Genomic DNA, 24,389 nt, shown 5'->3' with positions numbered 1-24,389 from the left:
CAAGTGTTATAGGTCAGTTTTGGTATGTAATGCTGTGATTTAAAACTAATTTATTGTTTTTTAATTCCCCACAGATTTCTTGCAACTGGAGAATCCCTTTCGTCACTGCATTTCCAGTACAGACTCGGGATTTCCACCATATCTGGAATTGTGAAGTACACATGCCGTGCACTGTGGGACTCCTTAGCTGAAGAGTTTTTACCAGAGCCCACAACAGAGAGGTGGATTGAAATTGCTGACAAGTTTCAACAGATATGTCAGTTTCCAAACTGCTTGGGCGCTGTGGACGGGAAACATATCCGCATTGTAAAGCCAGCTGGATCGGGATCGGAATATTTCAATTACAAGAAATATTTTTCAATTGTCCTCATGGCCATCGCTGACGCGGAATACAAATTTATTGTGGTTGATATTGGGGCCTATGGCCGCTCCAATGACTCTCAAGTTTTCAAACTGTCTGCCATGGGGCGTAAACTGTATGGAAACACCTTCCAGTTCCCACCACCTAGACCGCTGCCGCAAACATCTGGTCCACCTATGCCATTTGTCTGTGTAGGGGATGAAGCCTTCCAGCTGTCAGAACACCTTTTGAAACCGTACTCTAGCAGAGGATTGACAAGACCAAAACGCATTTTTAATTACCGCCTCACAAGAGCAAGAAGAATGGTTGAATGTACCTTTGGTATTCTGACAGCCAAATGGCGGGTCCTATTGACTGCGATCAACCTCAAGACAGAAACTGTGGACGAGGTGATCAAAGTGTGCGTGGTACTCCACAATTTTGTTATCTGCAAGGAACCCATTTCCATTGAGGACACCTCTGAAGAAACCACCTTGCAAGATTACCATGACATTACCACTAGAAGTTCTGTGATGGTTTCAGTAATGAGGGACAATTTTGCACTATACTTTATGTCACCTCAAGGCAGAGTACACTGGCAGGATGACAGAGTGTGAAAGATTTGTGCCCTAACCAAACTTGTGTACCTTCTGGACCAACAGTATATACCTTTGCCAACCAAAGTTGGCTATCTTGTCATGGTCTTACTATTTTTAGCTTTAGGCCACAGGTGTGTACCTGGTTGTGTTTTATGCAAAGTATTTCACATTTTAACAAAAGTTGTGTACATTGTTAGGAAATCACCAACAATAAACACAACTTTTTAGGTGAAATACTTTGCTTCAAACACAACCAGGAACACAACTGTGGCAAAAAGCTAAAATTTACCCACAGTTATATACCTAGTTTTGAATACCATTTCACCTTTTAAATACCCTGTATTTAACCTTTTTCGCCGCAGAAAGAAATGACAGACAACCTGTGTAAAATAATTTAACTTTTATTGAAAAATGTTTTTTTTAGTAAACTTTTTTAAAATTTTAATAAACTTGTTTAATAAAGCTTTGAAACCATAAAACTGGTCATTTTTATTTAAATACACACATTATAAATCTGTGTAGTGTGTGGTGGAAATACTGCTGGAGGGGCTGCGGGACACTTCGACACTGGGAGTGTGGAGAGAGGACTGGGATCGTGGTGGGGAAGGAACAGTTAGAGGTGAAGGTGTGGAAAAAACTACAGAATGGGTGGACATGTGGGAAGCAGAAGAGGTGGTGGGTGGTGGAGTGGAGGGTTGGGCAGGGACTGTAGGAGCAGATGATGTTGATGGCAAGTTGTATGGGGAAGGAGTTTGGTACGGGGCAGGTTGCTGGAAGTGGGGAGATGTCTGGTACGGGGCAGGTTGCTGGAAGTGGGGAGATGTCTGGTACGGGGCAGGTTGCTGGAAGTGGGGAGATGTCTGGTACTGGGGAGGTTGCTGGTACTGGGGAGTTTGCAGGTACTGGGGAGGTTGCTGGTACTGGGGAGGTTGCTGGTACTGGGGAGGTTGCTGGTACTGGGGAGGTTGCTGGTACTGGGGAGGTTGCTGGTACTGGGGAGGTTGCTGGTGCTGGGGAGGTTGCTGGTGCTGGGGAGGTTGCTGGTGCTGGGGAGGTGGATGGTGCTGGGGAGGTGGATGGTGCTGGGGAGGTGGATGGTGCTGGGGAGGTGGATGGTGCTGGGGAGGTGGATGGTGCTGGGGAGGTGGATGGTATGTAATAGGAGGGGGAGGATGGAAAGTGGCTGGAGGGGGTGTAGATGTAATAGGAGGGGGAGGATGGAAAGTGGCTGGAGGGGGTGTAGATGTAATAGGAGGGGGAGGATGGAAAGTGACTGGAGGGGGTGCAGGTGGAGGAACTACTGTGGTGGGAGGAGGAGGTTGGGAGGTAACTTGCTGGAGAGCAGCGTGGCATGAATGCATTACATGCATCTGCTGGGCAGGAGAGAGCGTTTCCATGCGCTCCACAACAGACCTGAAAAAGGTGTGGTTTGGCGAAGATCTTGCTTCTAAATGCATGGTTTGCAGAAGTGTCTTCACCTCCAGAATGCTAGAGTTGATCTGCTGATAGCCTGCGGAGATTTGCTCTGACAAGACTTTTAGACAGTTCTGGAAAGATGCATTCAGATGCAAGAACTCTGGCGCATAAGTCTTTTCCTGACCCCTCTGCCGCTGCCGCCCAGTACCCGCAGGTGTACTAGAGGTGGCAGGGGCAGAAGGGTGGGGTAAAGGGAAAGCGATCTCCTCACCAGCAGCTTCATGTAATGTAGGCGGCCACGATGCTCCTGTGCTGGTGGATGGGACAGATGGGTCGAATGTGTGGGAAGGCTGGGAAGGTGCAGATGTACCGGGGTGGTCGAAGTGTCCCTCGGTGCCGATCTCCTCAGGGATTGCCTCAGAAGGGTCCAATCGTGCAGGCTCCCGAGTGCTGCTCACCGTGCTGTGGAATAAAGAGAAAAAAAAACAATTAAAATACTGACATGGTATGGCCCTGGCTGAAAAAAAAAATTTACATCTAACATTTTTTTTCACATGTGGTGTGTAATATTTACCTTCTAGTGACCATTGTTTCCCGGAGGAACGACAGGGCTTCTGCGTACTTGTACTTGCTCCTGCGTCCTCCAGATCCACTCGGGGCCCGCATCTCTTTATTGAACTCCTTCTTGAAACGATCCCTCACAGACCGCCACCGATTCACAATTCTGTTCCCCGAAACGAGAAAGGACAAAGTGGTTAGTATACAACATCAGTGTTTCCCAAACTCCAGTCCTCATGGTCCCCAGGGGTCATGTTTTCAGGATTTCCATAGTAAATAGAAATCCTGAACACATGATCCGTGGGGACCACGAGGACTGGAGTTCGGGAAACACTGGTTTACATCAAGCAACCGGTACTGTATATACTTACGCTCTTTAATCTGGGCCCGAACATCGAGGTCCTCCCAGCGGCCCACAAGGAGCGAACAGATTTCCTCCCAGAGTCGTCGGGTAACGATAAGGTCAGCGTGGCGGCGGTCAGCCATATTCCAGAGCGGCTCCCTTTCTCTGACGAGATCGATGAGGTGGTCCACATCGAGTCCTCCATCCTCACCGTCAGAGTCGGGAGCACGCTGTGAAGGCTGTTAAAGAAAAAGACAAAAATAACATAATTAGCCTCCACAAAAGAAATGAAATAAAAAGTGCAAAAAACAAAGCAAAAATATTTATACTTACACGCTGGTGACCGCCGCGTTGCTGTCGCCGACGACCTTGGGAGGCACTGCGAGGACCTCTTGGCCGAGCACCAGATTGGGAAGACTAGAGAAGAAAACAAAAAATGTTATGTCTTTGGATGTAGGCATTTGTTTGCTGTGTGTGGTCTGCAGAACATTGTTTTCTATGTGTTGTGTGTAGTGTGATGTTGTGTTTCTGCGTTTGATGCAAAAAACTTACCAATTGTGAGCCCACTCCAAGTGTCTGTCCACCCCTTCCTTCTTCTTCTGGGAGCTCCTCTTCATCTTGTGAATCCTGTTTTGAAATAAAAGGCAATGAATAGACATATATTACAGAGATGATGGATTTTGGAAATAAAAACTTACCGTCAAACGCTGACGATGCGAGGGAGGGCTCCCAGAAGATGATGTGCTGTCTTCCTGGTGGCCACACTCCATGCCTGTGGGTGGTGTTCCACCTGCTGCCATTGCTGCTGCTGCTGCATCTATTGGGCGGCTGTTGAATAAAGAGAAACAAAGGGCCAATGAATATCTTGATATTCAATAGCCCTAGTTTGGAGGAATGGGGGATTTGATAATTACCGTCTCTCATCTGCTGCTGGCCTCCCCTCCTCAGCATGTTCCATTTGCTGCTCCATTTGGGGTGGTGGTGGTGCTGATGGTGCTGCAGTGGTCTCCTGCCTTCTCCTGCTGCGTTTGGTTGCTTTCTTGGGTGGCATGTTGGGTGTGGCTGTGGGTCCCACTGTCTTGCTTTTATATATGTCTTGTGGGCAGAGCTACTGAGCATGCTCAGACACAAAAAACCGGATCCGGCCACCGGATCCGGCTTTCGCCGGATCAGGCGCATTGCGGCGCTCATAGGCTTTCATTGTGTGAAAAAGCCGGACGCGCCGGAGACAAAAAACATTACAGTAGCCGTTTTTTCCAGACGCCGGATCGCGACACATTGCCGGATCCGGCGAAAACCGGATGAAACGCATGGCCATCCGGCGCGATCCGGCGCAAATGCAAGTCAATGGGGGGGAAACCGGATCCGGCATTGCATTTCGCCGGATCCGGTTTCTGTCAAAAGCGCCGGATCGCGCCTGACGGCGAAAACCTGATGTGTGAAAGAGGCCTAAGATGGAATAGACACACTTATGACTAAAAATGCATGGATACACAAAAGAGTGAATAGATGGATAATAGCAAATAATAGTCTAATGTATACATGGTATATTGAGAGATACTTATAAAAGGAAATAAAATTATTTCCATAGTAAATGTCATTATTTACCACCATGAACATAATAGTCGTAATACCACATACATAGAGTTCCCATATGTCAGAATATGCTCACAAATGTATTTAATATCACTTGCATGAGATATCATGTATCATAGAATAATACAATTCAAAAGAAAAATAGGACACATAGCATAACAAAGATCTTGATATCACATGGCGTATCCAAATCCACCGACGATTCATGCCTCGTGAATTGCAGATGGTGAGCAGAGCTGAATAATAAAAAGTTAAAATATAAACGTAAGAAATAAAAACACCACGTAACTGCAATATAACAAGAGACTATACGTGTAAAAGCCAGTCAAGATGTTATAAAAATGGAGCAAAGCTGTTTGATTCATTAAGGCCCTTAGGGTGAACAGTATCTAATGCCCAGATCCACCTTGTCTCAGATTGAGATAATTTTTGGCTAATTTTTCCCCCACGGATACTTGGCTCAATAATATCAATGCCTCTGATCTTGAGTAATGAGCCATCACATCCATGGTATAATTTAAAATGACGGGGAAGTGTCCTAAGCGTGGTTGGATCGTCATGGTCGGCTGCCGCCTGGATACCCAGAATATGTTCACGGGTACGTACTTTTAACTGACGAGTCGTCATACCTATATAGATTAAATTACATGGGCACAAAGCAAAATAAATCACATAACGTGAAGTACAGGAGATATGTCCCCTGTTGTTGTATGTCCTAGTGCCACTGGAATTAAAAAAGGAATCAGTATGTTCAATATTTGGACAGGCGACACACCGACCACAAGGAAAACAACCACGCCTAGGACCACCACTACCAAAAATGTTGGGCTTCGGTTCACCATAATAGTGACTGTGTACTAGATAATCTCTGAGGTTTTTAGACCTCCTAATGGTTATATTAGGTACCTCAGGAAGAATTTGCTTCAAAACCGAATCGGTTTGGAGGATAGGCCAGGCCTTCTGAATACAATATCTCATTCGTGCAAATTGAGAATGATAACTGGTGATGAATCTAATTTTCTGAGATGATCTTGGTGCTTTTTGGCTATACAATAAAGAATGTCTTGTGGAAAATTTTGCTCTATTGTAGGCACGCTTTATGGATCGTCTGCTATAACCTCTCTCACGGAATCGAGTTGAGAGATCTAGAGCCTGTTTTTCAAAATCATAATCATCAGAACAGATTCTGCGTAGACGCAAAAACTGTCCAATAGGGATGGAATTGATAAGTGACCTTGGATGTGCAGAAGACGCATGAAGTAACATGTTGGTTGATGTTTGTTTCCTAAAGATAGTAGTCTGAAGGACATCATCAGAATTGCGCCATATTGTAACATCCAAGAAGTCAATTCTGTCAATATGTACTTGATAAGTAACATGGATGTTGCGATCATTAGAATTGATGCCATCCATAAATTCACTAAGCTGTAAAGAGTTTCCCTGCCAGATTAGGAAAATGTCGTCAATGTACCGCACCCAGAAGGGGATGCGGTCCATTGACGACCACCAATCAGACAGGGGGAGGTCCCTCTCCCACAGCCCCAGGAACAGGTTGGCGTATGATGGGGCAAAAGATGCCCCCATAGCTGTATCCTGGAGCTGTAGGTAGAAGGAGCCCTTAAAAATGAAAAAGTTATGTGTGAGTGAAAATTCTAGGAGTTCTAGAATTAGGTCGATGATCCCCACAGGCAAATTGGACATGTTCAAAAAATATTTGGTAGCTACCAAACCGTCCGTATGCCTGATATTGGTGTAAAGTGATGTGATACAAATGGGATATGCATGAGTGAGAGACTGGTATAGATAGGCATCCAGTCAATAAGGTAGTGATTGCAGTACATTGAAACATCCATTTGGATACTATGGATTGTGACCGGAATCTGAACTTTTCCTACCATGAGGAGAGCACACACTCAGGAATGTGAAAAACAACCACCTGCTCAGGCATTGTTGTGGGAGTTGGAAGGGAGGAATGTGAGAACCAAACCAACTGAGATAAAGGAGGAATGTGAAAAAAACCTGATTCACTGCGCATGTCAGTGCGTGATCATTCCAATTAATATTATAAAAAGTACTGACCTCCTCAGCGGGTGGGGACTTTCCAGACGATTCAAGTGGACGCACTTAGTCTGTGATGCTGACCGAGGAAAACCCCTTCCCGCTGATCGAGGTCCCCCGATGTGAAGGGTGATGCTACAATAACTCGGTAATTATTATTGATGCTGAAATCTTTCATGTCATAACTGTCGTTTTTAAATCAATGAGACTATTCATGTGTTATGTAAAACAAAATGATTGCGTGCTAAAATAAAAGATTGTCAATAATCTTTGCCTGGTTGGGATGCCAGTGAGCGCTACGTAAGTTAAGGTAAATAACCTAATTTGGGAGAAAATTTAGCAAGACATAAATTGGCGTAGTCGGCAGGATTTTTCAAATTTCAGGCTTTTGAGTAAAAAGATTTTTGTAGTTGTAACTAGGAAGGTTTTTGGTATGTTCTATAGTCTGGAGAAGTGATAATTGTAAAGTTGTGATAGGTTGCGTCTATTTGGCAGAAAGCCAATTTTGGAAAATCCTAAATAACTTTTTGCCTGAATATAATTTTGAAATTCTATTTTTGTCAAAATACGGAATATTAGTTAAGGTTTCTTTGTGCAAAAAAATCAGCATTTGGCATTTTGCCAAATTTTTGTTACAATGTTCAGGCGAAGTAATAAAGAAAAGTTGAGGAAAAAATGGAGGTTCCTGGCTGGACTGAAGCTCTGTATGATATAATAGCGCATGAATTGGGGAGTAGTGGACTTGCAGAGGCATAGGATAATAAGCTCAAGGGCTCAGAGCCCCATGATGTTGTTAGTGTACTCATGGGGATCCCTGCAAAGGCAGGTGATGCAGTTAACCCCTCGATGTTGTTAAGTTACTCGAGGGTGTCCCTGCAAAGGCAGGTGATGCAGTTAACCCATGATGTTGTTAGTGTACTCATGGGGATCCCTGCAAAGGCAGGTGATGCAGTTAACCCATGATGATGTTGGTTTACTCATGGGGATCCCTGCAAAGGCAGGTGATGCAGATAACCCCTCGATGTTGTTTAGTTACTCGAGGTTTTCCCTGCAAAGGCAGGTGATGCAGTTAACCCATGATGTTGTTGGTTTACTCATGGGGATCCCTGCAAAGGCAGGTGATGCAGTTAACCCCTCGATATTGTTAAGTTACTCGAGGGTGTCCCTGCAAAGGCAGGTGATGCAGTTAACCCATGATGTTGTTGGTTTACTCATGGGGATCCCTGCAAAGGCAGGTGATGCAGATAACCCCTCGATGTTGTTTAGTTACTCGAGGTTTTCCCTGCAAAGGCAGGTGATGCAGTTAACCCATGATGTTGTTGGTTTACTCATGGGGATCCCTGCAAAGGCAGGTGATGCAGATAACCCCTCGATGTTGTTTAGTTACTCGAGGTTTTCCCTGCAAAGGCAGGTGATGCAGTTAACCCATGATGTTGTTGGTTTACTCATGGGGATCCCTGCAAAGGCAGGTGATGCAGATAACCCCTCGATGTTGTTTAGTTACTCGAGGTTTTCCCTGCAAAGGCAGGTGATGCAGTTAACCCATGATGTTGTTGGTTTACTCATGGGGATCCCTGCAAAGGCAGGTGATGCAGATAACCCCTCGATGTTGTTTAGTTACTCGAGGTTTTCCCTGCAAAGGCAGGTGATGCAGTTAACCCATGATGTTGTTGGTTTACTCATGGGGATCCCTGCAAAGGCAGGTGAGGCAGATAACCCCTCGATGTTGTTTAGTTACTCGAGGTTTTCCCTGCAAAGGCAGGTGATGCAGTTAACCCATGATGTTGTTAATGTACTCATGGGTGTCCCCGCCAAGGCGGGTGATGTTGTGTCTTTAGGGCGACGAACTTGGATTCTGCTCAGTGCATATCGTGCGATGCATGAGCGGAATCAACAAATGCAGAGGAAATGCTCTCAGTTAAAACAAAAGATAACAGAAGTAGGAGGGCAGAAAGTGGTGTTAGAATGTAACACTTGGTTGTAAAAAGACAAGTGAGAACATTATCAGAATGTAGCTGGAAAAAAAAAACTGCAGTAAAAGTTCCTGGAATACTGGAAAAGAAAATGGAAAAGCAGTCAATATGCTGAATTATATGGGTTTTTTTTTTTTTTGGCTTTGAAACATGAACAAGTTTCAGAATGTTATCTGTACACTGATTCATGGTCAGTGGCTAATGGATTAGCTACTTGGATCATGGGATAAAAAACATGATTGGCAGATTCATGGAAAAGAGGTGTGGGCTAAGGAGATTTGGCAGAGTATTGAGGAAATAATTCAGGTTACTAAAAGTGCTGTTTTTTATGTTGATGCACATGTCCCTGTTAACTCATTAGAATGTTTGTTTCATCCACAAGCAGCAGGTTTGGTGGAAAGAATGAATGGATTATTAAAATCCACATTGAGAAAACTTAATCAATCTGATACACAGTATGGACAATGGAGAGACAATTTGAGTGAGGCTTTACAGATAATTAACAACAGGCCTATCACAGACTCCATGACTCCTCTCATGAGGATGCTTACACCCAATCTCACCATACATGAGGCACACCTGATAAGGTCCGTCATATGGTGGAAAACTGATCAAGAAGCACGAATACCGGAACGAGCAACTCCACATTCAGCAGGTTTGTATTTGAGTGCATTGGAAACTGTTGTGATCCCACAGGGGAAAGTAAAACCAATAGCTACAGGATTGGGGTGTCAGATTCCAAAGGACCACTATGGACAGATAGCCACTAGGTCTAGTTTGGCATTAAAGGGGGCCATGGTGGTGGGAGGAGTCATAGATGCAGATTATCAAGGAGAAATCAAAGTATTAATGATAAATTTGGGGAATGAGCCTCTAATTTTGGAGAAAGGACAGCGTATTGCGCAAATGCTTTTGATTCCAATAAATTTGTCAGATGTGCAAGAAGGAACAGCCCCTTCAGAATTAACGATCAGAGGCTCAAAAGGTTTTGGCTCTTCTAACATCACTAATGTGGGAGCCAAAATCTGGGTTCAAAATACCCAAGGACCGCCTTCAGAGGCTGAAGTGATAGCAATAGGCAAAGACCATACCCTGTTAATTATGAGGCCAGGAGTAGAAAAATGGGAATATATCCCACAAGAAAAATGTTATTTGAGAGAATAATGTTGATTATTGATTTTATAGATTCCAAATCTTCAAATATGGTTAAGTGGAATCCTTGGGCTCGCGTGTTTGGACAGCATCGGTGCCTGGACTCCTGGAATCTGTCTGACTACAAAATTCAGGAAGGAATACGTTCCGAGGCCAGGAGTGGAAGTGTGATTTGCGGGAATAATACTGTTTTAGTTTTATTTTAGAATCAAAAACTGTTGACAACCCTTGGAATCCTTGGTATCGTGAATTTGGCAGTTCCTTAAAGTGACGCTCGGACGTCGGGGAAAAAGGTGACGAATACCAGAAAAGGAATGATGGGATGGGGATGGGTCAATTCGACCAAATCCAGGAATCAAGATAATTTTATTTGTGAAGCAAATCAAAGGTGTTACTTTCTAAATATTGCATTTGATGGAACTTTCTGGGCTGGAGCCCTGAAATCAAAGGAGATACCGATCTATATATGCGGTGCACAAGAATACTGGAAAGGTTGAAATAAATGATGTTGAAGATGTTTTGACTTTGCAAGATAAGCGGATGCCTACAATATGGCAGCCAGTTAGCATGCAGGTTGGAATAGACACTATTATGCTGAATTTACAGAATGTTACTAACAAATTTAATTTAATGAACAAGCGTGGAGGACCGTGATCAATACAATCCTCCAAAATGGTTCGCAATGATATATATTGTACTGGAGTAATTTATGTATGTAATGTTACCAAATCAGATGTAATGTGTAGATATGTAGTGGCCCCATTGATATTGGAGGTACCAGAAAATTTGTATTATTGAATGCCTCGATTTAATGGTCCATATATAGCTTACAAAATGTGTTGCAAGAAACCACAAGTGCTCATGGTTTCCTATAAAGATGGTGTTTAAAAAACTGCAATCAAGGACCGATTGTGATACAAATGGGATATGCATGAGTGAGAGACTGGTATAGATAGGCATCCAGTCAATAAGGTAGTGATTGCAGTACATTGAAACATCCATTTGGATACTATGGATTGTGACCGGAATCTGAACTTTTCCTACCATGAGGAGAGCACACACTCAGGAATGTGAAAAACAACCACCTGCTCAGGCATTGTTGTGGGAGTTGGAAGGGAGGAATGTGAGAACCAAACCAACTGAGATAAAGGAGGAATGTGAAAAAAACCTGATTCACTGCGCATGTCAGTGCGTGATCATTCCAATTAATATTATAAAAAGTACTGACCTCCTCAGCGGGTGGGGACTTTCCAGACGATTCAAGTGGACGCACTTAGTCTGTGATGCTGACCGAGGAAAACCCCTTCCCGCTGATCGAGGTCCCCCGATGTGAAGGGTGATGCTACAATAACTCGGTAATTATTATTGATGCTGAAATCTTTCATGTCATAACTGTCGTTTTTAAATCAATGAGACTATTCATGTGCTATGTAAAACAAAATGATTGCTTGCTAAAATAAAAGATTGTCAATAATCTTTGCCTGGCTGGGATGTCAGTGAGCGCTACGTAAGTTCACCTTTGAAACTGCTAAGACTCTTACTGTCGCTCTTATTCATTCTCGTCTGGACTACTGCAACTCTCTTCTGATCGGTCTCCCTCTTACCAAACTTTCTCCTCTCCAATCCATCTTGAATGCGGCAGCCAGGGTCATATTTCTGTCCAGCCGCTTCACCGATGCCTCCATCTTGTGCCAGTCATTACACTGGCTACCTATTCGCTACAGGGTCCAGTATAAACTCATCTCTCTCACCCACAAAGCTCTCCACTGTTTTGCACCGCCTTATATCTCCTCTCTCATCTCTGTCTATCGCCCTACACGTGCCCTCCGTTCTACAAATGACCTAAGACTAACATCCCCCGTAATCCGAACCTCGCACCTCCGTCTCCAAGACTTCTCTCGTGCTGCTCCAGCTCTCTGGAATGCACTTCCCCAGACGATCAGACTGATACCTAGCCCTGACCTATTCAAGCGCGCTTTGAAAACCCATCTCTTCAAAGAAGCCTATCACATCAACTACTCAGCAAGCTAACTTTGCCCTGTTCCCTCCTTCCAAATATTATTCTGAATCTGCACCCTACTATTCATCTGTCTCCACACCCTTCATGCACATGATAACTGCACTTGATACTTGTCTATTGCGCTTAAACACACGGGCTGATGACCGGATCATGCAGCTTTATATGAAAATCCCTATTATAATTGCCAGACCTGAATTAACAAGCATTTCTCACCTACTGTGTCCCCCCATTTCCTTGTAGATTGTAAGCTTGCGAGCAGGGACCTCACTCCTAATGTCATTGTTTGAATTGTCTTAACTTGTATTGAATTTATTGTCTGTACATGTCCCCGCTTAATTGTAAAGTGCTGCGGAATATGTTGGCGCTATATAAATAAAAATTATTATAATTATTATTATAACCTAATTTGGGAGAAAATTTAGCAAGACAAGTGATTCAACATCACCCGTTACAAGCATAGTATCTCCTCCAATATGGAGACCATCAATCCTTTTCAGAAACTCACCAGTGTCAAGAAGAAAAGAAGGAAGACTCTCCACAATCGGCTGTAATTTGGAATCGATCCAGCAATTGACTTTCTCTAAATAATTGCCTGAACCCGAGATGATAGATGATAGATGATAGATAGATAGATGATAAGCCAGCTCTTTAGTGACAGTACCAGTTTGTACCGCTCTATTCAAAATTTGTAGTAACTGTGCCACAAATGAGGACAAGGGATTAAAAGTAAGGCGTCTGTAACAGATTTTATTGCCTAGTTGTCTGAAAGCCTCTTTTTCATACAGAGACTTGGGCCAAATTACAATATTCCCGCCCTTATCGGCTGGCTTCAACACTACATCAGGAAGAGCCTTCAAGAAATCTAACCTCTCTCGTTCCTGGGGACTTAGATTATCTATACCAATGCCTCTAGGAATCTTCATAAAGTCATTGGTAACCACCTGTACAAAGAGATCAATCTGTGCACAGGTGGAAAGGGGAGGACATTTTTTGGATTTAACTCTTATTGATGTTGGAATCTTACCTCCCTCACCCAGTTCATGTTCGGTAGATAGTTCTTCTAATTCCTGCAAGGCTATTTGTTCCTCCTCTGCGGGGAATAAAATTTGTAAGTCAGGATTAAAAAAATGTCTTTTGAATATTAGGGATCTTGCAAAGAGATGTAAATCCTTAATAGCCGTAAATGCGTTGAAATTGGATTTAGGAGAAAAGGAAAGTCCCCTACTTAATAACGATAAATCAGTATTGGATAAAACATGGGTACTTAGGTTAATTACCTTATTATTATTCTTTGGCTGTTTCCGTTCAGGGGATGCAAATTGCATCCCTATTGGACAGTTTTTGCGTCTACGCAGAATCTGTTCTGATGATTATGATTTTGAAAAACAGGCTCTAGATCTCTCAACTCGATTCCGTGAGAGAGGTTATAGCAGACGATCCATAAAGCGTGTCTACAATAGAGCAAAATTTTCCACAAGACATTCTTTATTGTATAGCCAAAAAGCACCAAGATCATCTCAGAAAATTAGATTCATCACCAGTTATCATTCTCAATTTGCACGAATGAGATATTGTATTCAGAAGGCCTGGCCTATCCTCCAAACCGATTCGGTTTTGAAGCAAATTCTTCCTGAGGTACCTAGTATAACCATTAGGAGGTCTAAAAACCTCAGAGATCATCTAGTACACAGTCACTATTATGGTGAACCAAAGCCCAACATTTTTGGTAGTGGTGGTCCTAGGCGTGGTTGTTTTCCTTGTGGTCGGTGTGTCGCCTGTCCAAACATTGAACGTACTGATTCCTTTTTTAATTCCAGTGGCACTAGGACATACAACATCAGGGGACATATCTCCTGTACTTCACGTTATGTGATTTATTTTGCTTTGTGCCCATGTAATTTAATCTATATAGGTATGACGACTCGTCAGTTAAAAGTACGTACCCGTGAACATATTCTGGGTATCCAGGCGGCAGCCGACCATGACGATCCAACCACGCTTAGGACACTTCCCCGTCATTTTAAATTATACCATGGATGTGATGGCTCATTACTCAAGATCAGAGGCATTGATATTATTGAGCCAAGTATCCGTGGGGGAAAAATTAGCCAAAAATTATCTCAATCTGAGACAAGGTGGATCTGGGCATTAGATACTGTTCACCCTAAGGGCCTTAATGAATCAAACAGCTTTGCTCCATTTTTATAACATCTTGACTGGCTTTTACACGTATAGTCTCTTGTTATATTGCAGTTACGTGGTGTTTTTATTTCTTACGTTTATATTTTAACTTTTTATTATTCAGCTCTGCTCACCATCTGCAATTCACGAGGCATGAATCGTCGGTGGATTTGGATACGCCATGTGATATCAAGATCTTTGTTATGCTATGTGTCCTATTTTTCTTTTGAATTGTATTATTCTATGATACATGATATCTCATGCAAGTGATATTAAATACATTTGTGAGCATATTCTGACATATGGGAACTCTATGTATGTGGTATTACGACTATTATGTTCATGGTGGTAAATAATGACATTTACTATGGAAATAATTTTATTTCCTTTTATAAGTATCTCTCAATATACCATGTATACATTAGACTATTATTCATCTATTCACTCTTTTGTGTATCCATGCATTTTTAGTCATAAGTGTGTCTATTCCATCTTAATCTATTGAAATCTTGAATAGTACTATGAGTCTCTTATTGCGAGTGCCGCATTTATGTTTTTTATCTTGCATGTTTCATTGCCAATATCTTTGATTATGTATTCTCATCTGTTACATGATTATAATTTTTTTATTTCATATAAATTAGGTGGTATTTACATATATACATCTAAAAGATAATGTATCTAGCATTTAATACCAACAATGATTTCCCCGTCTTGAGCCATCAATAATCATTATGCCATCTCATGCCGACCGCCGGTACGCATGCGCCCTGTGCTTCCGTGGCGCCCGGCGTCTCTCGGCGTCTTTGTTGATCTGGTGATAGTCACACCTTCTGTGACGTCGCCGGTCAGCTGACGCCGACGCCGCCTGGCGTCTGCGGTTGCTATGGTGTCGCATGCGTCAGTAGAGGCGGCCTGGCTTTGACGTGGATACATTGGGACACATTGTTATTTCCATGGTAACCGGGATTCTTATCCACATAGACGCTATTACGTGGCTTTGATTGGTCAATTGAGTCACATGACTGTCATACTTGCCTATGATTAGTGGACTTAGCGTTTTTAAATCCCTTCACTTCCCCTTTCCCACCACCCCTTGAGAAAGGCATTTCACGCCGAAACGCGCGTCGGGGGGGACACACACTACGGCAGTTTGCCTCCTATCCCTATCAGGTATGACTTTAACATTCTACAATTTTATTATGTTTTGCCACCCATCATGGACACATGTCTGGTGATGTGGACTTTATGAGGCTTATTTGGGGATGCGCAATTCTGCTATGAGCAAGTGTAATTATATCCATCTTTGCTGTTAGGCATTATATGTGCCTTATATTTTTCTCCTTCCCCCTTCCGCTACATGTGTGTGTCCTTTGGTGTTTTTCTGCATGTACAATCAGACTTGGATTTTCCCTGTTACTGTGTTTTTTCACATATTCTGGTATTATTGATTGTCTAATAAATTATATTTTGTATTATTATATTCTCTAGTGAGATTTTTGGTCGTTTGTTTTTTCTTATATTTAATTTCTTGTGCGACTTTCTCAATATTGTCCCTTTTTACATACATCTCTTTGCTCCAGCCTTACAATGCTACCTAGTGATTGTATCTTGATTTTAGCTGCATTTATTTGAGTAAGAGATTTTTTCCATGAAGTACATATGGTCCTGAGCTAAAGCGTCTACTCCTGTTGGGTTGTCTGCCGGATTCAGTTAAAAGAATGTCTTTGTTTCTGAATTCTTTCTTGTGGCGAATAAGTCGATCTCTGGTGTCCCCCAGTGTTGGGATAGCTGTGTAAAGACCTCCTCGCTTAGTGACCACTCTGAAGACTGAATGTTCTCTCTGCTCAGGAAGTAGGCTACCTGATTTCTGGATCCTTTCAGGTGGACTGCCGTAACTGAGGCTATTGTCCGTTCTGCCCAGCAAAAGATCTCGTGCGCTAGGTCCTGAAGGTGACGGTATCTGAGGCCTCCCTGATGGTGAAGGAAGGCAACTGTAGTCGAGTTGTCCGAGAAGATCCAGACATTCTGACCCTTCAGTTCTTCTTGGCATCTCTTTAGCGACTCCCACACTGCCCTGAGCTCTCTGTAATTTGAGGATCGGTTGCCTACTGATGGGCCCCATGTTCCCTGGAGGTATCGACCTTCCATGTGAGCCCCCCAGCCTCTGAGACAGGCATCGGTAGTGATGTTTGTACATGGCAACAGTGTCCAGGGTCTTTTGCAAGGTTTTGTGTGTTTGTCCACCTGGAAAGGGACTGATTTCCTTCCTCGGAGAGTCTCATGTTCTCGTCTAGTGATGTTTCTCTGCCGTCCCAGGTCGCCAAGACTTCTCTTTGTAGGATTCTTGAGTGGAACTGGCTCCATTGTACACTGGAGATGCATGAAGTCATGAGACCCAAGACTCTCATGGCTTTCCTTATGGAGATGTACTTGCGTCTCTGGACCCACTGGACCTCTTGTATGATTGCCTGTTGTTAGTGCAGGGGAAGGAAGGAAGGAGCATTCTTTCCCCCAGTTCAGTATGACTCCGAGAAATGTTTTCTCTCTTTCTGGTCTTAGGCTGGACTTCTTCCAATTTATTACCCATTCTAGGCTCTGTAGGACCAATATGGTGGGTGTAAGGTCTTGCTCCATTTGTTGTGGAGAGTCTGCCACTAGCAGCAGGTCGTCCAGGTATGGTATGATGAGGGTATTTCTTTCCCTTAGATGGGCCATGATCTCTGCCATGAGTTTTGTAAAGATCCGGGGTGCTGAGGCGAGTCCGAATGACAAGCAACAGAACTGGTAATGTTGTATTTTCCCGTGATCTTTTATCGCGAACCTGAGGAATTTTTGGTGAGATATGTGGATGGGCACATGATAATAGGCACTTTTTAGATCTAGGGTGCACATGACGGAGTCCTTTTTTATTAATGGTATGACTGCTTTCAGAGATTCTATCTTGAATCTTTTGTAGGTAACCCACCGATTTAACGGCTTTAGATTTATTATGGTCTGGAATTCTCCCCCTGGTTTTTTTTATGGAGAATAATGTTGAGCAGTGACCCCGAAATCTCTGAGCATGGGGAACTTGGGTTATGGCCCCTATCTCTATCAGGTCCTGTACGTCCTTTAATAGTCTTTGGTGTGTCACCTGAGACTGGGTCTGAGTTGTACAGTATCTCCTGGGCGGTCGCTCGGTGAACTCGATTTTGTAACCTTCTGCGACCATATTCTGAACCCAAGGGTTCTGGGTAATGTCCTTCCAGAAGTTTTGGAAGTAACGGAGTCTCCCTCCTATCTTCCTGGCGTCATTCTCTAGTAGATTTTGCCTTCTGCTCCTGAGAACTTCTCCCTCTTCCTCCCTTCGGGTAGCTCCACCTACCGGACTTTCCCTTTCCCCTATAGTCCTGTCTGGGATGGGAGCGGGTCCTTCGAAAAAAGGGCATTCATTTAGGTTTTTCCTCCGGAAAGCCCTTCTTTTTGTCGGAAGCTTTCTCAAGTAGCTCGTCTAATACGGGCCCGAAGACGGGTATAGAGTACAGTTTGTTTTTGACTGAGTGTCTCCTGTCCAAGATCTTAGCCACAGCGCTCGCCTTGCTGCATTAGATAAGGCATTATTTCTTGCAGCAAAACAGACTGATTCCGCCGAGGCATCTGCCAGAGAGGACTGTTCTTGTCTTAAAAGACCTGATATGCAGTCCTCACACAAATTTTTCGTATGTCCTGACGGGAGCTTGGCCGAGCATAGGGGGCATTTGCTAGGTTTTTTCCTGGTGGTCGAGGTGGATTGCAGGCACTCCTTGGCCTGCAAAATATATATAGGGAAAAAGGGTCGTGTGTGTCTGTGTATGGAGACCTGTAAGGGACCCTACTACCCCTTTACTCACATGGTCCGGATCTGGCTATAGGGACTGGACGGCTACCACCTTCCATCTCTACTGAGTGTGCTGTCCATCAGTCTGTCTTAAGCAGTTGCCTTACCCGGCTTCAAGACATCTGACTCATCCTCCTTCCGAGCCCAGCTGCTGCTGCTGCTGATGCGGCTGCTGCGCACCCTTCAGGTTTGTATCCCCGCCTTTCCTGACGCCCCTCCATGTACAGGGCACCAAGATCCATGCGACGCCGGCCATGGTGAATTCCTCTCCTGCTCGGGCAGCGTCGCCATGTTCTCTGGCCCCGCCCGCCGGAAATCCGGGACACCAGGCACTGGCCTGCCTCCAGAACCAGCAGCTGCTGTGGCGCAGAGCCCTTCGAGGGGATGCGAGCCGACGGGGAGCAGCCAGCTTGACTCCAGGGCTGAGGGACCTCCGGCGGTATCAGCGCTGCTGCGGTGGGGATCGTACCTCCACTGGGAAACCCTCTGAGAGGGCCGCTCCAGTAGCTCCTGCCACCGGCTTCATAGATACACGCACCGCTGCGCTCCTCTGCGTCTGTCCCTGATAGGCACACAAAAAACACTGAAGGGATTTGGTGGGGAGGGGCTAATTAACCTCTTCTGTGTTCCTGTCCCTATCAAAAATAAGAAGGACAACCTACTGGTGGTGCTGTAAGGAGGGACGTCCTGGAAAAATAAATTCACTTTCTGCAGGCAGGCGCCGGTGGTGGCTGTAGCATCATCGCATCTATAATGTCCATTTATTATTTTATTTGGTGTGCAGGAACACGGAACGGACTCAGGTACAGGATCACACAGATACAGGTTCAGACTGCACTGACTGGTGAGCGTATCTATATAGGTGTGTACAAGACGGATCAGGTTCTGGTAGATGCAGGATGGGCTCAGGTTACAGAAGGATCCACATGATCAGGTTCAAACACGGCAAGCATGATGGACAGGATCAGGTTAAGGGAGCACAGGTAAAGATACCTTACAACTAAGGCCTGTTTCACACATCTGTTTTTGACCATCAGTCAAAATCCGCCGTTTTGGAGAAAAAACGGATCCGCCATTTTTCTTGGCGGATCCGTTTTTTTTCCCCATTGACTAGCATTATTGGCGGATTTTGCCTGATGGTCGTCTGTTGCATCCGCATGTCAGCGGATCCGCCAAGATTTTGGCGTCCGCTGACATGACCGGATGGACCCTGCAACGTTTTTTCGGGCCGCGGATCCGCCATGTAGTGATTTAACCCCCAATTCTGTCTGGCTGCCGGTAGAAAAATCTCTCTATCTCTCTCTCTCATCCATGGTCACCACAGCTCCACACTTCCCGCGATGATGGCATCCCTGCTCCCCACATCGCGCGATGATTGTTATTCACATTGCGCGATCGCTCCACACATCCCGCGATAATGACCGCTCACTTCCCGCGATGTCTGCTCCCCACATCGTGCGATGGTTGGCGCTAACATCCCGCAATAATCCCCAGGTTATCCCTCCCGCGATCCATCACACTTGCTCATGTCCCCTGGTCCCGACTCCCGTGAGATCTCAGCCGCGCCATTACTCCCACCCCGGCTCCCGCGAGATCTCGGCAGCGACATGGAGAACACTACATCACCGGTATTTTTTTTTTATTTTTTAACCAGGCACGGTTCCTTTAAATTTGCAAGATCGGCGGATCCGTACATCCGCCGATTCGCTGGCACACGATTCTGTCAGTCCGCCTGCGGATCCGTTTTCCGCTATTTTGGTGGATTTGGACTGACAGAAAAAACTGATGTGTGAAACAGGCCTAAGTAGTAGAAAACACACTGATTACTAAAATTGCTAAGGTATCTCCCAATAACGGAGGGTGCCTTAAATATCAAACGTCTCTATCATGTAACGTGACGGAAAGACTAAAGGCCCTGTCACACTAAGCGATCTCGGTAGCGAGATCACTGCTGAGTCACAACTTTTGTGACACAACAGCGATCTCACCAGCGAGATCACTGTGTGTGACAGCGATCAGCAAGCGGCCCCCCTGCCGGTATCGCTGATCGCTGGAAGAAACCTCTGGACATTTCTTTGGTCGCTGGTCTCCCGCTGACCAGCACGCATCGCTGCGTGTGACAGGCGGGAGACCAGCGATCAGGTGTAAAAAATAATAAAAAAAATAAAAAATATAGTTATTCTCACCTTCCGACGTCCCGTTCAGCCATCCTGCCTCTCTGCACGCTCCGGTCCCAGTGATCCTTTGCACGAATGACCGCGAGACTTTGTTATCCCTCGAGACCGTGACATCTCGCGGTCATTCTCGCAAAGGATCACTGGGACCAGAGCGTGGAGAGAGGCAGGATGGCTGAACGCGACGTCAGAAGGTGAGAATAACTATATTTTTTATTTTTATTCTATTTTTTACAGCGATGGCCAGCGATGCCGGGAGCTCGGCGTCGCTGTGCTGATCGCTGGTGAAGCTGTCTGTGTGACAGCTCACCAGCGATCACATAGCGACTTACTAGCGATCCTGACACCTTGATATCGGTGTCGGGATCGCTGGTAAGTCGCTTAGTGTGACGGGGCCTTAAGTGCAACACGAAGAGATAAGGGAAAGGGAACCAAACGCTAGGAAAGTGGCGAGTGGAGACCCCTAGACAGATCTAAAATGACTCTGTCTGCCCTATCGTCCCTACATAGTTTCCTCACCTATCGCTGAGCAGGATACCTAATCCCCGCTGGACTCTGGCAATAAGCCCTGCACCAGCAAGGACAGGATGAGCGCTAATCAATCCCCATTACCCCTAAAGACAGCTATGATACACAAAACAAGGGGAAGCTTAGCTTGTGTAGACTCAGAGAGAAACACCGCCATACGTCTAACTCCAAAGAGGACGCTAGCCGATTGCTGCAGCTCCATGCCTCAATAGGGAATTGCAAATAGACAATATCACCTGCGCTTGCCAGCAGCAAGTATATCAACACTCAGGTCCAGGTGTGGCCATTAGCATTGGGGGAGGTGACCACTCGTCCACAAAGCAAACTACCGAGACCTTCTGCAGACAGATGCAGTGCAACGGTCAGCAGCCTCTAACACATCTGTGACAGTCTCCCAGCTATTGGCTGAAGATGTTTTTAGACGTGCAGGTGCTTTCCCTTTAAAGGGAATCTGTCACCCCTTTTTTCGAATATGAGCTGCCGGCCCCGCCATCAGGGGCTTATCTACAGCATTCTGTAATGCTGTAGATACGCCCCCGATTTAACCTGAAAGATATGAAAAAAAGTATTAGATTGTACTCACCGGGGGGGCGGTCCGGTCTTGGTCCGATTGGTGTTACGGTCCGGCGCCTCCCTTCTTCTAACGGTGACGTCCTCTTCTTTCCTTCCTGTCGTGGCTAGGATCGCCCTGAATCTAGCGCTCCTGGAAACTCTCATCTGTAATATCACTGAGGGCTCAGGGGAAGATAAAGTATTACAGACTTGGAAATTGTTTGGGACGAATGTACCATGGGGCACAAGAAAGTGGTGGAGGCTCTAGATCGCACCTGGAGAAATCTGCGGGATCCAATGGCTTCATGGGGGAACTGTACTTTCTGTAGGTGACTTTTGCCAAACATTACCTGAGCTTTATGGAGCAACTCCAGCACCTACCTCCACCCGCAGAGCCGCACTCCACATATATATGGCTGCTCTGTGCGCACAGGACCTGTGATGAGGTCACAGGAGGGGAGGAGTCAGGGGTCACATGATCAGGGGCCTCAGTGTATGCAGGACTCTGTTGTGCTGGTTGTCATGGTGCTGGATGAGGGGAAGTTTATGTGTGGGGTCAGGAGGGGTTTACAGGGTGGATGTAGCAGAGCCGTGTGTGTACGAGGTGTACAGAGCAGAGCCGTGTGTGTGCGAGGAGTACGGAGCGGAGCCGCGTGTGTACGAGGTGTACGGAGCAGGGCCGTGTGTGTACGAGGTGCACGGAGCGGAGCAGTGTGTGTACGAGGTGTACGGAGCAGAGCCGTGTGTGTACGAGGTGTACGGAGCAGAGCCGTGTGTGTAAGGGGTGTACGGAGCGGAGCCGCATGTGTACGAGGTGTACGGAGCGGAGCCGTGTGTGTACGAGGTGTACGGAGCAGAGCCGTGTGTACGAGGTGTACGGAGCGGAGCCGCGTGTGTACGAGGTGTACGGAGCAGAGCTGTGTGTGTACGAGGTGTACGGAGCGGAGCCGCATGTGTACGAGGTGTACGGAGCGGAGCCGCGTGTGTACGAGGTGTACGGAGCAGAGCCGTGTGTGTAAGGGGTGTACGGAGCAGAGCTGTGTGTGTACGAGGTGTATGGAGCGGAGCCGCATGTGTACGAGGTGTACGGAGCGGAGCCGCGTGTGTACGAGGTGTACAGAGCAGAGCTGCGTGTGTACGAGGTGCACGGAGCAGGGCCGTGTGTGTCCGAGGTGCACGGAGCAGAGCTGTGTGTGTACGAGGTGTACGGAGCGGAGCCGTGTGTGTACGAGGTGTACGGAGCAGAGCCGTGTGTGTAAGGGGTGTACGGAGCAGAGCTGTGTGTGTACGAGGTGTATGGAGCGGAGCCGCATGTGTACGAGGTGTACGGAGCGGAGCCACGTGTGTACGAGGTGTACAGAGCAGAGCTGCGTGTGTACGAGGTGTACGGAGCAGAGCCGTGTGTGTACGAGGTGTACGGAGCAGAGCCGTGTGTGTACGAGGTGTACGGAGCAGAGCCGTGTGTGTACGAGGTGTACGGAGCAGAGCCGTGTGTGTACGAGGTGTACGGAGCAGAGCCGTGTGTGTACGAGGTGTACGGAGCGGAGCCGTGTGTGTACGAGGTGTACGGAGTGGAGCAGTGTGTGTACGAGGTGTACGGAGCGGAGCCGTGTGTGTACGGGGTGTACGGAGCGGAGCCGCTTGTGTACAAGGTGTACGGAGCGGAGCCGTGTGTGTACGAGGTGTACGGAGCAGAGCCGTGTGTACGAGGTGTACGGAGCAGAGCCATGTGTGTACGAAGTGTACAGAGAGGAGCTGTGGTGTACGGAGCAGAGCTGTGTGTGTACGAGGTGTATGGAGCAGAGCCGTGTGTGTGTGAAGTGTACAGAGAGGAGCTGTGGTGTACGGAGCAGAGCTGTGTGTGTACGAGGTGTATGGAGCAGAGCCGTGTGTGTGTGAAGTGTACGGAGGGGAGCCGTGTGTGTACGAGGAGTACAGAGCAGAGCCATGTGTGTAAGAGGTATATCCTACAAAAACCACGGAGATATGGTCCGAAATATATTAAAAAAATATACTTTATTAATATAGTATGAATAGTCACATATAATTCAGACAAAAGACAAAGCATTTATACAAAGCTCATGAATGGTGGCCACAGCAACACAATTTGTAGCAGAATGAGAATAAACTGCAATACCCTGAATGAGATAATCAATAACAATCTATCACAGATAGCCCTGCAAAGTGCATAGTGCATACTAAATCACCATAATAGGCAAGTCAGGCACAATTATTCAGGGGGCCACAGTGACATACAAGAAATGCGTGTCAGAACCATATCATGGGTGAAAGGTCACTGTAGCAGGGATGCATGTCTTACCCATAGGTTTCTGAAGGTGAGTGTGGCCAAGAAAAAGCAGCCCCGATGCGCGTTTTGCGTGAGCTTCCTCGGGGGCTACCGGACTACTATCCCGAATATACCACATCGTACCGTCACCCAGAGCCATCGGACTACTACCCCTAATATCCCACATCATCCCGTCAAAGCCACCTGACTACTACCCCTAATATCCCACATCATCTCGTCAGCCAGAGCCACCGGACTACTACCCCTAATATCCCACATTATCCCCTCCGCCAGAGCCACCAGACTACTACCCCTGATATCCCACATCATCCCGTCAGCCTGGGGTCAGAATCAGAGCGCTGAGTGGATTTGCCCTGACTTCCATACCAATGATCCCTTTTATAGAAGCCTGGGGTGAGAATCAGAGCGCTGAGGGATTTACCCTAAGGCCGGGGTCACACTGGCGAGGAATACGGGAGAGTGAGAGGCGCTAAAAACACGCATTAGACACGGACCAATGATTCTCTATGGGGTCCCTCGCACCAGCCGTATATTTCTCATCCGTATCCTACGCTCCGTGCCACTCGCAGCATGCTGCAATTGTCAGCGTACTACGCCCGTAGTACGCCAATGCAAGTCTATGGGTGCGCAAAAAATACGGATTACACACGGACCACACATGTGACTTGCGAGAAATACGCACCAGGTGTCTTTTAGAAACCCTGTCATAGGGCTCCATTATATGTCCATTTT

General features: G+C 46.0%; 1 protein-coding gene and 1 long non-coding RNA gene across 4 annotated transcripts in view; one reads left to right on the top strand and one right to left on the bottom strand.

Annotated features, from left to right (window-relative positions):
- The window catches only part of LOC141072994 (uncharacterized), a 115,794-nt gene that overhangs the window by 64,108 nt on the left and 27,297 nt on the right, over positions 1–24,389 (bottom strand). The window contains exons 1-2 of one of the 3 annotated variants that reach the window (XM_073560263.1): positions 21,625–21,850; positions 21,381–21,525 (exon numbers count right to left, since the gene is read on the bottom strand). The exons of 1 other annotated variant lie outside the window; for it this stretch is intronic. The gene's annotated coding sequence lies outside the window, so the exon portion shown is untranslated. Of the gene's footprint in view, positions 1–21,380; positions 21,526–21,624; positions 21,851–24,389 lie in introns of those variants that run through there. One more of the 3 variants, XM_073560264.1, reaches the window with a different exon arrangement.
- LOC141072984 (uncharacterized) lies at positions 6,619–10,558 on the top strand. The gene is made up of 2 exons (XR_012226925.1): positions 6,619–7,058; positions 10,069–10,558. It is a non-coding gene; the product is annotated as an uncharacterized lncRNA (long non-coding RNA).

Source organism: Dendrobates tinctorius, unplaced genomic scaffold (genome assembly GCF_039654945.1).
Source record: "Dendrobates tinctorius isolate UK_male_01 unplaced genomic scaffold, ASM3965494v1 ptg000294l, whole genome shotgun sequence".
In the NCBI taxonomy this organism is placed as follows: Eukaryota; Metazoa; Chordata; class Amphibia; order Anura; family Dendrobatidae; genus Dendrobates; species Dendrobates tinctorius.
This window is presented reverse-complemented; position numbering and strand designations above follow the sequence as displayed.